This window comes from Chiroxiphia lanceolata, chromosome 1, assembly GCF_009829145.1.
Source record: "Chiroxiphia lanceolata isolate bChiLan1 chromosome 1, bChiLan1.pri, whole genome shotgun sequence".
In the NCBI taxonomy this organism is placed as follows: Eukaryota; Metazoa; Chordata; class Aves; order Passeriformes; family Pipridae; genus Chiroxiphia; species Chiroxiphia lanceolata.
Genome location: NC_045637.1, coordinates 9,411,493 through 9,426,809, shown reverse-complemented (window position 1 = coordinate 9,426,809; position 15,317 = coordinate 9,411,493).

Genomic DNA, 15,317 nt, shown 5'->3' with positions numbered 1-15,317 from the left:
GCAGGAGCTGGAAAGAGCAGGGCTTGCTCTCGCCTAGCACATTGATGTCTTCTGATAATGCCTCTGTGCAACCCAATCTCTGTCTGAACTGTCTCTGCACTTCAACAGAAAAGCATGTTACTTTTTTTCCCAAGCATAGTGATTAATTAAATTTGTCTAAGTCAGTTTAATTCCTCTTTAAGCCATTTCTCTATTTTTAGAGCATCTAATTCTGGTATTGTGACATTTCAAAAGTTCAGTGACAGTTTTGGGATAGTCTGCTCTGAATTGTCAAGGTGAATTTTCAGTGAGCAATTCAATGACATTTCAAAAAATTCTTACCAAGATACTTAAAAAATTCTAGTCAAAAATAAATTTTAAACTGGCATCCTTGTTCCAGCCATAAAAAGTTTAGCCTCATCTACAGGTTAGCCTTGGTGCCACCCTCTGTACATGGGATGAATAAAAAAAGTGTAGAAAGAAATTCATAATGACCTGTTCAGGGTTTTTCATAGAACAACCTGTGGATGATAAACAAGTACAATGGATATATATTTTTTTTTTCTCCATAGCTGAAGCTGTTCATTTCTTTTCAATCTCCAAATGCTCATTTAATTTAAAAAGTAATCATTTTCTATTAAAGAAAATTTATTATTTCTATTAAAAATTCAGCATTTAATTCTATTTTTTGAGTCTTCATAAATGTATATCCATCCACCTGCTGTAAGTAGGCAGGGCAATGAGTGAGTTACCTGCTCATCTTTAATGATCAGCTGGGTCATCCTTCCCAGAGACAGACTAGTTTCCTTACCTGAAGGCATCATTAGTAAAATTCTCAGAACTTTTCTATGTGTTGAGGTCAGACTGGATGGTTCTGTGCATTTTGTTTCCAGTCACTTTCACCACATCTATCTACTTTTAGTAGAGAAGAAACCCAACACATTGTGTACTCATTTGTATGTGTTGTATCTAGTGGAAAAATGTGATAAGGTGGGAAGGAGAGAACAAAGTATGATTCCCAGAGTCAGTTGATGTCACTGTTAATTAAAAGGAACATCGTTAGTTTCTCCCTCCTGTAAGCTAGGTGCATTTGATAATGTGAAAATAAAAAAAAAAAAAAAACGCACACACAAAAAAAGCTGTTTGCATGAATCACACCTTAAGACATGACTTTTCTTTAAGAACACATTCCAGAAGACATTAATGAATCTGCATCAAGTTCTGCAAATTTTGGTGCAAACCTGAGAAGTTTCTGGTTTTCTTCCAGCATCCAGTGTGAATGGTGGTCGTTAATATTCCCAAGAAAGGGATTAAGCTCCAACACTTACACATTTCATTTAGGTGTCCACTTCTAGAGATGTGACTCAGTGGCTACAGCAGAGGCTAGGGACATTTGAAATGCCCCAGTAGATCCCACCTGGACTCCAGGTGTTGATCCAGAAGGGCACAGGTCACCCATAGGTGACACAATCACCTAGATTGTGCCTCAGAAGGGTACAATCACCAGCTCCATGTGATTACCTGCCATGCAGTAGTTTAGATAGCTGGATAAAGCCTTAGGTCTCCAGTGACTGTAATGGGACCTGAAATGTCTGACTCACCTGGACATGTGAATTTAGGCATCTAAATCCATTAGAAACTTGGGAAAGGCTTCAGCTCATGACTAACCAAGTTCTGGAGAAACCAGACCCGATGCAGAGTGCACCGTTCTCTTCAGTTAGTCTTAGGAACAGATAAGGTAATCCTCATTTGCAGTCTCCAGTGATGGGAGTAGGATGTCATAAGCAGTCTGGTGCTGCCTCCAAAGAAGCAAAAATGTTAAAGGGTGAAGTCTGGACAGAGCTACAGCCTGGGAGGCATTTCTTTCTCACATTGCTGAGGTAGTTCAGCACATTGCAAAGAAACAGAAAGTTCTGTCAATACTTCTGATTACAAATTCATTTGTAGGCACGAAAACACTTAGGATGTCCAAGGCATGATGTTAGCAACAAACAAGCTTTGCAACCTAACACTGAACAGGAATAGTTTTACGAACCTTCTAAATTGCATTTCCTCCCTGACAAAGCCATTACAAAGAAAAGCTTCTTAGTGATTTATATAATACAGGAATAAACTGAAATATATATTTTACCAAACAGGTCCAGTAGCACTTGAGTTGAACTGCCTCTAAGGACAAAAAGAGATGCTACACTCTTTTCTGAACCTGTGTAGTCACACCAACCAATGCAAATGCACTATGACAGGCAGACATTCTTAATCACCATCACTGCCACATATTTATCCTCTGCTGACAAGACAAATTCAGGTCCTCTGGTTACTGAATCCATTGCATAGCCTGCTTCAGCAAGATAAAAACGCCAGTAGGAAGTGTGAGAGGCGCTGCCCCAATTATCCATCCACTGTCACGCACGGGATAATTGTTGCTCCTCTGAGACTCAGGGCTTGCTATGGAGGGGTGAAGGGACAACCAGGTAGCTTCCTTTTGGATCTGTTCTGAAACTCAGATTAATATCCATACCAAGGAAAAATATATGTGGAGCAGCCAGTGTGTCTGTTTTATTACTCTTGAATATAAATTAAAGAGTTTAAGTGGTCCTTAAATAGATATTTGTACTAATACTTCATTTCTCATCATAATAGATTACATAACTTGCTGTTAGGAAGCCAAACTGTAAAGATTATTAAAAGCCTGAAAGAAGTCAGCTCCTCCCCTAACATTTTTTGTCAATTGTATAAGTGCTTATCAAAGCTGGAATAACATGAAGGTATCCCCACAGACAGATATTTGGCAACCATTAGACAGCATATAAAGCAAAGATCCATGACTACTTCTCTAGCAGTGAGAGCAGGTAGAAAATTATGCCAGAAAGATGCATTTCCTGATTATAGTACCTTTGCTTTTGGGACTTCTGGTGATACAAACCATGGAGTTATGCTTCAGTCTGGATCATGTGAGCCTAAACTAGACTCTACATTAGGCCTAAAAGTGTTATCTCACCTTACTTTAATTCTCTACAAGTCAAGACACCAGTGTTGCTTCCTTGTTTAGGCTTCTCCTAGCAATGATGGAGAGGACTCTGTGGGAACAATTAATTCTTTCTGGTTTAGGATGGGTTATCACATATCTGTATTTACCTCAGTGCACCTTAGAGCAGCAACTGCGACCCCTTCCTAGCCAAGTCAGTAATTTACCCTTGTCTTCAAAGAACAGCCTCAATAATATAAGTTTAGAAGGCAAATGCAAAAATTTGTCCAGTTGTAAGATGGATGTCTAGGAATGGGCACAGTTGTTGCATAATTTGTTTAAATGCCTGAACTGGTAGATTTAATTGGGAACTGAGTATTTAAAGATTATCATTCTGGTGAAGTTTTAGAAGCACAGAGACACTCTAGAGGAAGACTTTGACTTTTGTATATGCAACAACACAATTATTGGTATATTTGATGCCAAATTACGTGTAATAAACTTGCCCAGAATGCAATAAGCAGAAAAACCTGGCATGTGGCTTGCTCTCAGTCTCTCTTCACCCAAACAGAGCTCAAAATTGGACAACTCTGAGTATGTGGAGGATGGTTTGACCTACTTAGCTCCAGAGATTGACTGAAACATACACAAATGAAAGAAAAGAGAAACAATAGCTCTTGCAAATGTAACTGAAATCGTAAGATTTGTAGCTCTGTGGCATCCATGGGTTGCCATGGTGATTCTACAGGGAACTGCAATAGTTATAGGTGTAGATAAGGTTACAAATTTCATTCCACACCTTTGGTTTCTCATACTTTTACCCTACAAATACTTCCACTGAATCAAGCATGTATCTGTTTGCTACTCTATTCTATTTGCACAGTACTTTAAAATAAAGCAAAGCTCACCTGCAAGACGAAGGTTTTATGATTGTGTAAAACCAGCTGGTTATTTCTTTTTTTAAAGTTAAACAAGATTTGCTTGAGCCATTTTCCAGCTGGATTAAAGGAGCTGGAAAATACTGTTTTGCTTTAAAAAAAAAGGTCAGGTGAACCCATAAACAACTTGAACAAACACCTGCCTTTAAAAGGCACAATTATAATATTGTATAAGTACAGGGTCGCAAATCTAACTTGTGCATGTATTTGCTAAATTGGGTGTCAGAGCCTGTAAATGTCACTTGCATATTCAAGTTATCAGTCCTGAATACTCCCATCTCATTGAATTCACAGCTGCACACCTTTGCCCTAATGTGCATAAGAAGCATTCCAAAAACCACAGAATACCTAATGAAAACAAAGAACCAGAGGCAAAGTGATGCAGCAGTTGCATGTACTTTGGATCACAAAAAGGTCCCTCTGTGTACATCTATTCCATTGTTTCCATTGTCACAGTACCTGTCAGCTTGGTTATAGATGAAATAAAAAACTAATCCATCAAAAGCCTACACCTGTAGCACCAAACATGGGAATGAAGCGAGTGTTTAACTAACAGAGCTTCCCTACTCTGTTTTTGGTAACCTCCTTATTACACATCCCAGTGGGTGGCACTGCACACCCCTACCCCTGCTGCCAGTTGTTCTTTGAGGGACTTGCCATCACATCATTCACATATTAGCAAACCCAGACATGTGCTGTCACTTGACTGGAAGAAAACCACTCTTTCATGGTCCTGGGAAAACTGTCTCATTACAGTGACAACAGAAATCTGCTCAAGGAGAGGAACTAACCAAGAGTGGACTGTTTTCTTTAGTGCTTTCAATGCAATTTAAGGGAAAGTGAAAAGGCAAAAAAACTGAGAGATGATAGCAGATGCAGCTGAAAGAGTCCAGGACAGCCTGATTAGATTGTCACAAAAATACAGAGCACTAAGTGCTGAAAATACCCAGTGATGGTTTGATAACCTGATATGCTTAGAATCATTTGCAGTTGTGTTTCCTCAAAATGTGGGCTAAAAGTCACAACACAGTACCAGTACAGGCTATTGGGAACCCCAAGTATTGATCAAGTGGCTCCTCAGAGAGCTCATCTCCTTCCGCCAACCCTCAGGCAGATCATCTATGGATCCAGAGTCTACCTTTCTCTCCCCACGGACAGCTCTGTGCTCTGCAATCTTCCTGATGATTGGAACAATTAATCAGAACTAAACCAACATGCTAACAGATTATACTTAGAAGATGTGGAGAGAGGTGAATGTGAAGTAACATGTAAGTAAGACAATTTACTACTCTATATTTGTAGTAACTTAAGCTCAGCATGATAACTCCATCTGTGGACACAAAAAAAACCCCAAAACCAAAATGTCCTGTTGGATTTACAATGACATCAGTGGGAGTTAGCGCAGGGCTCAGTCTCACATCCTGGATGAGTTGGTTGTGAACACCCACAAAACTCATACTCATGCCTCTCCTGTAGTTTCAGTTTAATATCTCTATACCACAGTTTGACACCTGTTACTTATAATAACTTTTCAGCAGGGCACCACAATGCTTTTCTCCTGGATCTGCTCCAGTCTTCTTGCAGCAGAGGAAAGAGGACAATAGGAGACACTTCCATCCTGTCAGAAATATCCTTTTCTTCCTGGGATGCAGACGCCAGGCGTGTACACAGCTCTGAATACACCTGCCTATAAGAGCAAGCCCTGTTCATTGGCTTTCAGATCTAAATACAGTATGGATATCGCAGACTAGAATTTTGATCCTTTTCCTGATGTGGATGCTATAATATACTAGTACTGTGACATTTAAGGACTATTTTAAAGCTATTAAATTAAGTTTTTTCCTGAAAGTGAGTTTTTCATCATGCATTTTTTAATTCATGAAATTAATTTTCAGAAATTTACGTGTTCAGCAGAGAATTAAATTGAGTTCTAAGAAAGAGAAGAACTTTACCGAGCTATTCATCACATGGTGTCAGCATCAGCCATCATATTACTTCATGGAACATGAAAATAGAAAGCTTAAGGCATTAGTGTACACTGTATGAGTGCGGTATCCTGGACTGACAGAGATCCTAATGGACAGAGACCTGACTGCATGATCTGTGCATCTAATTGATTCCGTGGAAGTTTACAATTGTTTGTATCAGAAATTGAAATGATATTAAATTTTTTAGCTTGTTTTTGAAAGTGCCTTGGAGGAAACTCATTCTGGTTTATGACAGCCCCTTACATGTACAGATTTTGTAAGATGCAGGACATTCACATTAATACCATGTACAATGCTTGGCAACATATAACCAGTTTCCAGTCTCTTCTTTCCTAACTTGCCCAGCCCTAGCTGAGCCCAGGCTCAGCTCTGGCCAGAGCTGACTTAGCTTTAAATACACCCCTACACTTCTCTGTTTGGCTGCCAACTTATATAAGGAGAGATGCTACTGTTGTACGTGGTTCCTTGCAGAAAGATGAGTCAGTGAGTCCCCTTGTTTTGTGGTTCACTGGTACAAGTTTTGTATAAAAGGAAGTTTATCCTCATTAATTCTATAAAAGGACATCAAACTGACTTTTAATTTCTCTTCAGCTGATTGACCATGACTTCTTTTACCACAAATGAAAATTGGGAGTGCGTGCTGCATTCAATGGTTTCAGGCACCTCATTTCTTTTCCTGGAGCTCTAACCCAGTGAAGCAATCAAATGGATATCTGAATTTGATTTAGGGTTCTCTCCAGGCACACACACAGGCAGGAGGTCCACACTGAGGCTGTAGAGAGACCAACTGTAACAGGAGATGAAATAGAGACAGATTCCTCAGCCCTAGGAGCCAAGGCCCCTGGCTTGGAACTAATCCATGTCATGCCGGATCACAAATGAACCTCTGTTAATCTCATCCATCACAGTGACCCTTTCCTCCACAAGAACCCAGAAAACTGGAGTTGAGGGATTTCTGAATGGGAAGATTGTGGCAGCAGAGCATTAGGGAAACATTAGAGAGCTTATTTGGTGACACACACAAATTGGTTCTTTACAAGCTGGACACAAATTCACTGCCTCGGTGATCCCTCAAATCCCACATGGTTATGATTTCTTTATTGCCAAAAAAAAAAGGTCATATTTGTTCTTGGTGTAATTCTTGTGGTCAACCACATGAAATCCAAGAATTACTTTGGCCCTAATCCTTTGCTAGTGGTTAATGTTTTACACCAAAAGTGATGACATTATTTGCATTTCCAAGAATCAAAGAATGGGTTTACTAGTGTCCAATTCAAATGTGTGCTATTTGAAGTACCCAAAATGCTTATTTATGTGGGACCAGGATTTGGACACTTCTTTAATACCAAGGATAGAAACCAGCTCTGTGGATTTGCCAACAGTTCTCACAGTAAATGGCATATCTATGATATAATGGATTTGGTTATCTCTGTAGATCTCCAAAGGAACTATTAAAGCTCACAATCCAACCTATACTAATGTCCATGCAGACAAATATTGTTTTCTTTGTTTTCACCATTTAAAAATATGCCTTCCTCCCTCTGTCTTATCCTGTTCTCCTTTTCATGGTGAAGTTTTCTGCCCTTTCAGTAGAAGCATGTAAAGAATTGATTCAGCATTCAGCACAACTAAGAGCACGAAAACCTTCAGGAGGAGACTGAAAGACCAAAAACCTGTTCCCCTGGTTGCTCCTAGATCTGTTATGTTTAATATTACAGACATAATAAACAACTTTTATCTATACATTTCTAAGAGGGAAAGCTGTGGAAACTGCAGGGTAAAACATCTTGTATGGAAGGAACATTAGGAACAGATAGAACCAACAACTCATGTCCATTTACAAAGATCAGTAGTAAAAACATTTATTCACCAATCTGCTATATTGCTCAGGCTGGAATGAATTTGCTTTGTGAATATCCCAAGCTTTGCTGTTCCTAATCTTTGGTTAGAGCATGGTGCTGATAACACCAAGGTTGTGGTTTCAAACCCTGTAGGGGCCATTCACTTAAGAATTGGACTTGATGATCCTTGTGGATTGCTTCCAACTCAGAATATTCTGTGATATGCTCTGTGATACTCTCTGGTGCTGGCTGAAAAAGAAGGGCCTTAATTTCCCTTGGAAGAGCTGCTAACTTTGCCTCGTTTTTAGCGTTTCTTGGCTAAGGCAAGTCACCTACTGATTATGTTTTTGGGCAGTAATGAAAAGTGGACCTGAATGAATCATGAAGTTAAAACTCTTTCATGAATCATAGTGTTTTAACTGAGAGTGAGTCATGCCAGGATGAAAACTGAGTCCCACCAGTTTCTTTGTCAGAAGAACTCCCAGGAAGAGCGTCATCACGCTGTTCCCCCTTGGCAGGGGCTTGGAGCTTTGGGCAGCAGGGCCATGTCTTGTCCTGCCAGTGCTGCACAGGAGGAGCAGCATAATGGGGCATTTCCATCTCTGACATTGAAAAACCTCTGGAAGGAGCTATGAAGAATATTTATTGGATGCAGCTCCTTGTATGGCATCTAAGAAGGAATCCTGAGAGCTGCAATTTCCTGAAGCCCATAACAGCTCGGTTTCTTGCAGCAGCCCCAACTCCTATGAACATTACTGGAGTGCTGGACATCACTACTTGACCCTGACAGGAGATACCCTATATGCTGGATTGTTTTCTCTGACAGCTTTCCATGTTTCAGGGAGTAAAAAGGAAACTGAAAGCCTTCTGACAAGGTCTGCTAGGGATTAACTTTCCCTCAACCCTTCTCCTTCACCATAAGCAAGATGGATCCCATCCATCTGCAGTTATCCACTCTGTCTGTCTGGACATGGGCAACCCACAATGTAGACCAAAGAAAGGTACACTGGCTTTTCATCCCATTTGTACCTTCTCTTCCAATCTGAAAAGACCCCAACAGTGGACCACAGAGCCCAGTAAGTCCTATGGGCTTTGCCATAATATGACAGTAGATCCCATCAGACCTCTGGAGGCAAGCTGTAATCTCTAAACACACTTGCCCTGATCTCAACTCCAGGATTTGCTACAGGGGCAAAGCTCATCATGTGAATGTAATTGGAAATACTCATCTAATCACATAGTGATTTTCAGACATTATTTCAGATTTTTCATTTCTATAGAATGAGGCTGGAATGATGCTTATGTAAGTGATATAATGCCTGATGTTAATAAACTGATATAATGATAAATGTTCAATCTGTCTGGCCTAGGGACCAGCTACGTTCAGAGCTAACTCTATGAACACATCTTTTTTTCCCATGGAAGAGAATGCCTCCCCCTCATTATATTTCCCCTGACTTGCCAAGACAGTATGAATAGAGGTGCTTTCCATGCCACTGATTGGAATGGGACAACTAAAGACCCAAATGAAAAGAAAATAGCTCACTAGGTGCATTTGTAGTATACCCTGATAGTCATGGCATTATGGCAATGAACTGGTTGGATGTTGATATCTCTCTATTTGCAAGCTTGGTAACAATTAATTTTTTTTTTAGTTATAGTTTGTTTAACATTGTTGTCTCAAAATCTTCTAGTATGGCATTTCCTTTCATTCCAAAATATGACATTATCATATTGCTGTAAGTAGTCGCCAGTTTTTGACTGAATCAGCCCATTGCCTAGGTAACCATGCCAATCAAAACAACCAGCCTCTCCACAAGGAATATGTAACACTTCATACTTTTGCATAGACTCATCAAGCAGAAACATTCAGAGGGGGTCATATAATATACTGACCACTCTCATTTTGTCCTATCAGGGGCCCAGAACAACCAAGATTTCAGGTCTAAGCCTTCCTGTAAACCATCGCTGAAATATGTGTATCTTCTCTCTGCCTTCCTGGGCTTTTATCCCTGGCATGGTAAGAAACAACCTCCTTCAATAAGAACTCCTTTCTGAGTCTGCTTGGGTTGGATTCACAATTAATCCTTCCTTTTTGCCCCTGATAATCATCCGTGTTGTTCCCCATTGACCTCAGTCCAGAATCAGATGCAATTAAAGGGACTTTTGGCCAAGGAGTTTCTGTTTTAAGTCTGTGAAAAGAGTAATGTCTCTAAGCTGCTTTTTGCAGATTGTATCCATTCTACTTGTTGGTCTTTGCATCCTGTGAGCAGCTTGATCCATACTAGCCATATACCAGCTGCTCTCTGACATTGCTCTGCTCTCTGCTACTGATTTATGTTGGTGGCAATCATTTTTCTTCCATTTCTGCAAGCAGCAAGTCTTAAAAGAAATTATCAAAGGAAGCCAGTGCTATATCTTAGTACTGGAGGTAGTTATAAGAAAAATTTAAAAAGCTTTTCTTTAATATTCTTATGCCTTTCCAAATGCCTCTGCTTTCCATGCAAGTACAGTAGTTTGAATGCCTGTTTTGACCTTTCAATAATGGCACTGTTTTTTGTGTAAGTCACACTGTTCTTGATTCTAGTTTTGTAAAGCACTGTTCAGAGCAGTAACTCCAGCATGAGGGCCCAAACAAATTTGCTACTGCCACCTTCATCCACAGGAAAATCACTGAACAAATGGTCTAAAAGCAACTTGAAGAATCATAGAACCACAGAGTCATAGAAGTCAAGAAGAAATTAAGAAGCCATGTAGTCCCCTGCCACATAGCTGGCAGTCTCATAATGCTGACATCATTTGTGACAGATGAAAGAGATTTATCTCATCCTAAAACCTTTTGGTGAGTTTAACTATCCTACACAATATTTATCCTAAAGTCTAATTTAAATGTCCCTTAATATAATGTAGGATAATCTTTCTTGCCTCTTCCCAGGCAATATATTCTATTTCTCAGTGAATCTGGAACACCTAGATGTTTCCATGTGTTTCACAGACACCTCCAGAATTTCTCTCTCTCTAACATTAGTCTTCTCTGAAACAGAATGAGTGTACAGAGTGTATCTGTTCTTCCCTGCTCTCCCCCAGCACCTCTTGAGGAAATCTTATCTGGACACTTGCTACTCTTCATAATCTGAGCAGTTAATATGTGCAGTTAATTGTACATCTTCACTCTCTTGGTTATTTCTCCCTGATCGACTTAGCCTTAGACATATTTGCTCAGTAAGATAAACCATATCAACAGACTTACATAAGGTGTGGGAACTGTGCAGCTGAGTTTTGGGAGGCTTGTGGGTTTCTTTCCCAAGCTGCAGCAATGAACCAAGGGTATGATGTTGCTATCAGACAATTTCTATGCTGTAAGAACACAGATGATGGTGTAGGTATCTTCATGCGTAAATTACAAGAAATGACGAGTAATTTCTTGGCCTTCCTTGCATAGTTCTGTGTTCATCTACAATTGACCCTAAAATTCCTATTTTTACATCTTCAGTGGTTCAGGGCAGCCTCAAAGCTGGTTTCAATGGTCTTCATGGATTCATCCAGCAGAAAGGAGCAGGCAATGAAATTCTGCTTTTATGGCACCATCATTCAGAAGAAGAGGTGTAACTGAATGGAGGACTTTCTCCCTTTCTAATCTAGTTACACACAAAGTAGATCCCAATTTGTACATAGGTAGTAATAAATAAAACAGGCCAATGATCTTTCATTGATCCTAAGGCCAAGCAGCACATCACTGCTGTCATCCATATGGATGAACTCCATCAGCACCACCAGAAGAAAAAGAGGGTGGCATCACCACCGGTTGGGAAGGTACCAACTGACGTGGGTTCTTGGTGGGGTCATGCCAGAACCATGCCCAGGCAGTGCTTATGAGTGGTGGCTGGTACAGGCCACACCATGCCCTGGTCTGCAGTAATGACCAAACATCAACAGCTCCAGGCCATTACTTCAGCTAATCCCAGTCTCTGAACAACACATTTGCTTAGATGTAGACAGTAGGATGTTCAGGTCCAGCCCATTCGGGCTATCAAGGAATGCTGCATCATGTTTGCTGATGTGCAGCAATTTTCATTCAGTGAAAGCATCTTACAGGACTTGAGCTTAAATATCCCCTTCTATAATCTGAAGACAGGGAAAGCATATAAAAGCATTCTGCCTGGACAAGAAGGTCAAAAGTGCTTGTTAATTAGAAAAAAGACCGGCACTATATACCAACTAAATCAATTTTTCAAGCCTACTCACTCTCCTCATCCCCTGAAGAAGTTTGTAGATAGTTAAATTTAGCTGCAAGAAATTCTCTTGCAGACTAGTCTTCATGATTAAATGAAGTTATTCTTTGATTAGGAGTGCAGAAAAAAATAGGATGAGTATTACCAGAGTATAAATGGAAACACAAGTTAGATTGTGAAATGAGTCATCTGGCAGAAGTATGTAAACTAAAAGCAACAGGAAACCCAGAATAGCTCTTTGTGAGAGAAAACATCATAGTGACTGAAATCTATCTATACAACTATCAGAGTAATCTACAGGAGATTTGACACACTTTGGCTCATATTTGTACCTGTTTGTAAGCTTTACAAACATTTTCAAAAAAATAAACTAGAATACCAAATTTGCTGAAAAAGTATAACAATATCCAAAGACTACAAAATAAACAAAGGAAAGTTCCATCATTTACTTATAACAAAGATGCCACAGATCAGAGCATAGCCAAAATTTTGTTGTGATTTAGCAAGTTATTTCCTCTTCAGACAAAAACCACTATATTAAATGATAACAGATGTGATTTTTACAGTGGTTAAAAACCCTTTAGCTATTCACCTTCATGCAGTGAGCTTCTTCACTGATTGCTTGACAGGTATGGGCAATTGATGGATCATTCAGGAAATTCCACCTGGGCAGACACCATATGTCAGAAGACGCACTAATTTCTACCCTCAGTGCTTGGTTTATCTTGCCTGTCACGTGCCAAATGTTGGCAATCCTCAGTCGAAATTGTTTATCTTCAGAAAATTATGTAACTTTCTATAAATTTAGCAGTTACAACACATAAACAAGAGTCTGAGCTAGTGCATGGCTAATGCAACCCCACCATATGCTCTCATTTAAAGGCAAGTTGTACAGCCATAGGTGCTTGTGTGACACCAAGCATAACATCCACACTGCTTTGTCATGAAGTCTTTACTCCACATTTTTGGAAAGATTTAGATTCCAGGTTACTAGAGAGCCCTCCTTTTGCCACTGCTCTGGATCATTCCTGGTCCGTTAAATCATTACAAATTGCAAGCCGACAGTATCAACATTAGGTGTGTCTGCTCTCAATTTAAAATTAAAAAAAAAAATAGCCTCCAAGTTGTGTGTTCCTAAATTTTCCCACTAAACAGGTACACTATAATAATTTTCCACCATTTAAGACAAGCAATTTCCATATCTATTTGGGAACTCCAGAGATTTTTGTTCATGCAGTTTCAAAGATCGACATTCCACAGTATGGGATTGTGCTTTTTCTTTGCTTTTCAGTCCACAACATTTTATTTTCCATAAGAAAGCAAACTTTCTTCTAACTGACATATATCAGATCTTAGAAAAAATATAGCCTACAATCTACTAGGAGAGAGAAATCATCAACCAAATCAGTTCTGAGTGTTGTCATTTTTATCAGAGAAAAAGTTGATACTTTTTATTTTCCCTCTGGAGGCTGGTACACATGAAAGATGAATTAGTTCAATAAAAACTTCAGTGAAGAAAACTTGTTCTTTAGCTCAAATGTAAGATCTTGGGGGTTCAAAAGCCCTAAATAAAATTGTGCAGATAGCTTAAGTGAGAAAAGTTACCAAAGAATAACCCAAACTCAGAAAAGAAACTCGTATGTGCTTTTAACTAATTTCCAAGTCTTTCTTAGGAATGTAATTTATGAGTTTTCGGGAGGCTTTTTAATATATCTGAAGCAGCAGGATAAGAGCAGCTCCGCACTCCCTGGCAAGTAGCAATGTTCATCTGGGCCTGTCTCTTGGTCATCTTCACTTTGCAGCATGCCTCTATGATCTAGCTTGTACAGATAAAATTAAATCCTTCAGAGCATGTGCTGCCAAGGGCCTGAGTGAGTCTAAAAGTCAATAATCTGATAGTGCAGATTCATCTCTGACCTGCAGCTGATATCAGCAGATCTAGTTCTGATTCCTGTGCCTGAAGGTTAGGCTATTAGTCACAGCTACAGTATTATTGGTACCCCTGGTTAATAATGGAAGTTATCAACCTGTCTGTGTGTGCCTGTGAAAAATTAGGGTCTGCTTTGGAAAACCTGGTGCCCTGCAAGGCCTGTGTGTGACATGACTTCAGGCTGCAGGCAGCTCCATGTGCAGAGACCATGAGACATCACTGAAGCCCTGGGATGTGCAAAGGAGGAAAGGGAAGAAAATTATAATTAATCTTCAACAACAGGCAAAAAATAAGCTTTTGTGAGAAGTTTTATAATTTTTGAAATTCAGCTTCCCTCCTAGGGAGGACCTTAACCCCACCTTCTGAAATGCGCTGTAATTGAGATCTGTGGGGAGGGAAAGGGGTGTGAAAAGTCAAGGCATTCATCATTCAGCAATCTAAATGTTGCTCTCAGAATTAATTCATCACAGTTTTCCTCTTCTGATATCAGTGAACATACACTTTACACTTGCCTGGGCTAAAGTTTATGAAGATAACACAGAATAATCTCGATTCACTGGAAAACACAAAAACATAGAAGTCTTTTACATCTTGTGGTTCTATCAAATAGCAAGGATTCCCAGAAAGATCTGCTGGTGTTCACATGTAGGACTAAAATTGAAATAAAGCCTGCATATAACACAGCCCTGAGATTTGGTCCTTGGTGAAACCACAATGAGTAAATTGGTGCTGGAGTCAGTTCTCACTTCTTTGTGCTTCTTGATAGCTTCAGTGAAGAAAGACACATTCCCAGGGAAGACTTCAAAGAAGATTTAGGGTTCTAAACAATAGTAATTGTGGCATTTATGTTGAGATACATGAGGCATAGGGTATGCCTGGAGATGATAGGATATTACCTTGAAGAATTTCTCACACATTCTTCCGAGTCCAGCCCAGCATCTCCACCCAGAGCCTGGTGTAAGGCTCCCAAGGAGTGAATGTGGTTTTCAAGACCTAAAGTGTTGTGTCAAAGATTTCCTCTTATCCCACCTAAGAGCCCATAAATACCATCCCTTGCTAACTTTAGTGAAAAGGCGCTTTGAATGCTGCAATGCCAGGATGTCCACTGGAAAGTGCTTTCTCCCACCTAATGCTAAACATTGTCTTCATCTCTCCATCACCAACTTTGCATCTCTTACTCTTTTGACTAGTGTACTCTCAGATGTTGTTTCAGTAGCAATAATAAGACAATGCTGATACTTGTTTTCTTAGTGCAGGATTAAGACTTTGAAGAAACAGTGCACTGTGTGATATGAAATATTTTCATGAATTTTGACAGACATCAAGGGAATTTCTTCACTACTTTTGTGTGCTTTGTGACAATTCCTGAGACATCAATGGGTCCTGGAAGCTGGAAACTGTCATGTTGTCTGCAAACCTTGAAAGAAGTCCCATTTCAGGATCA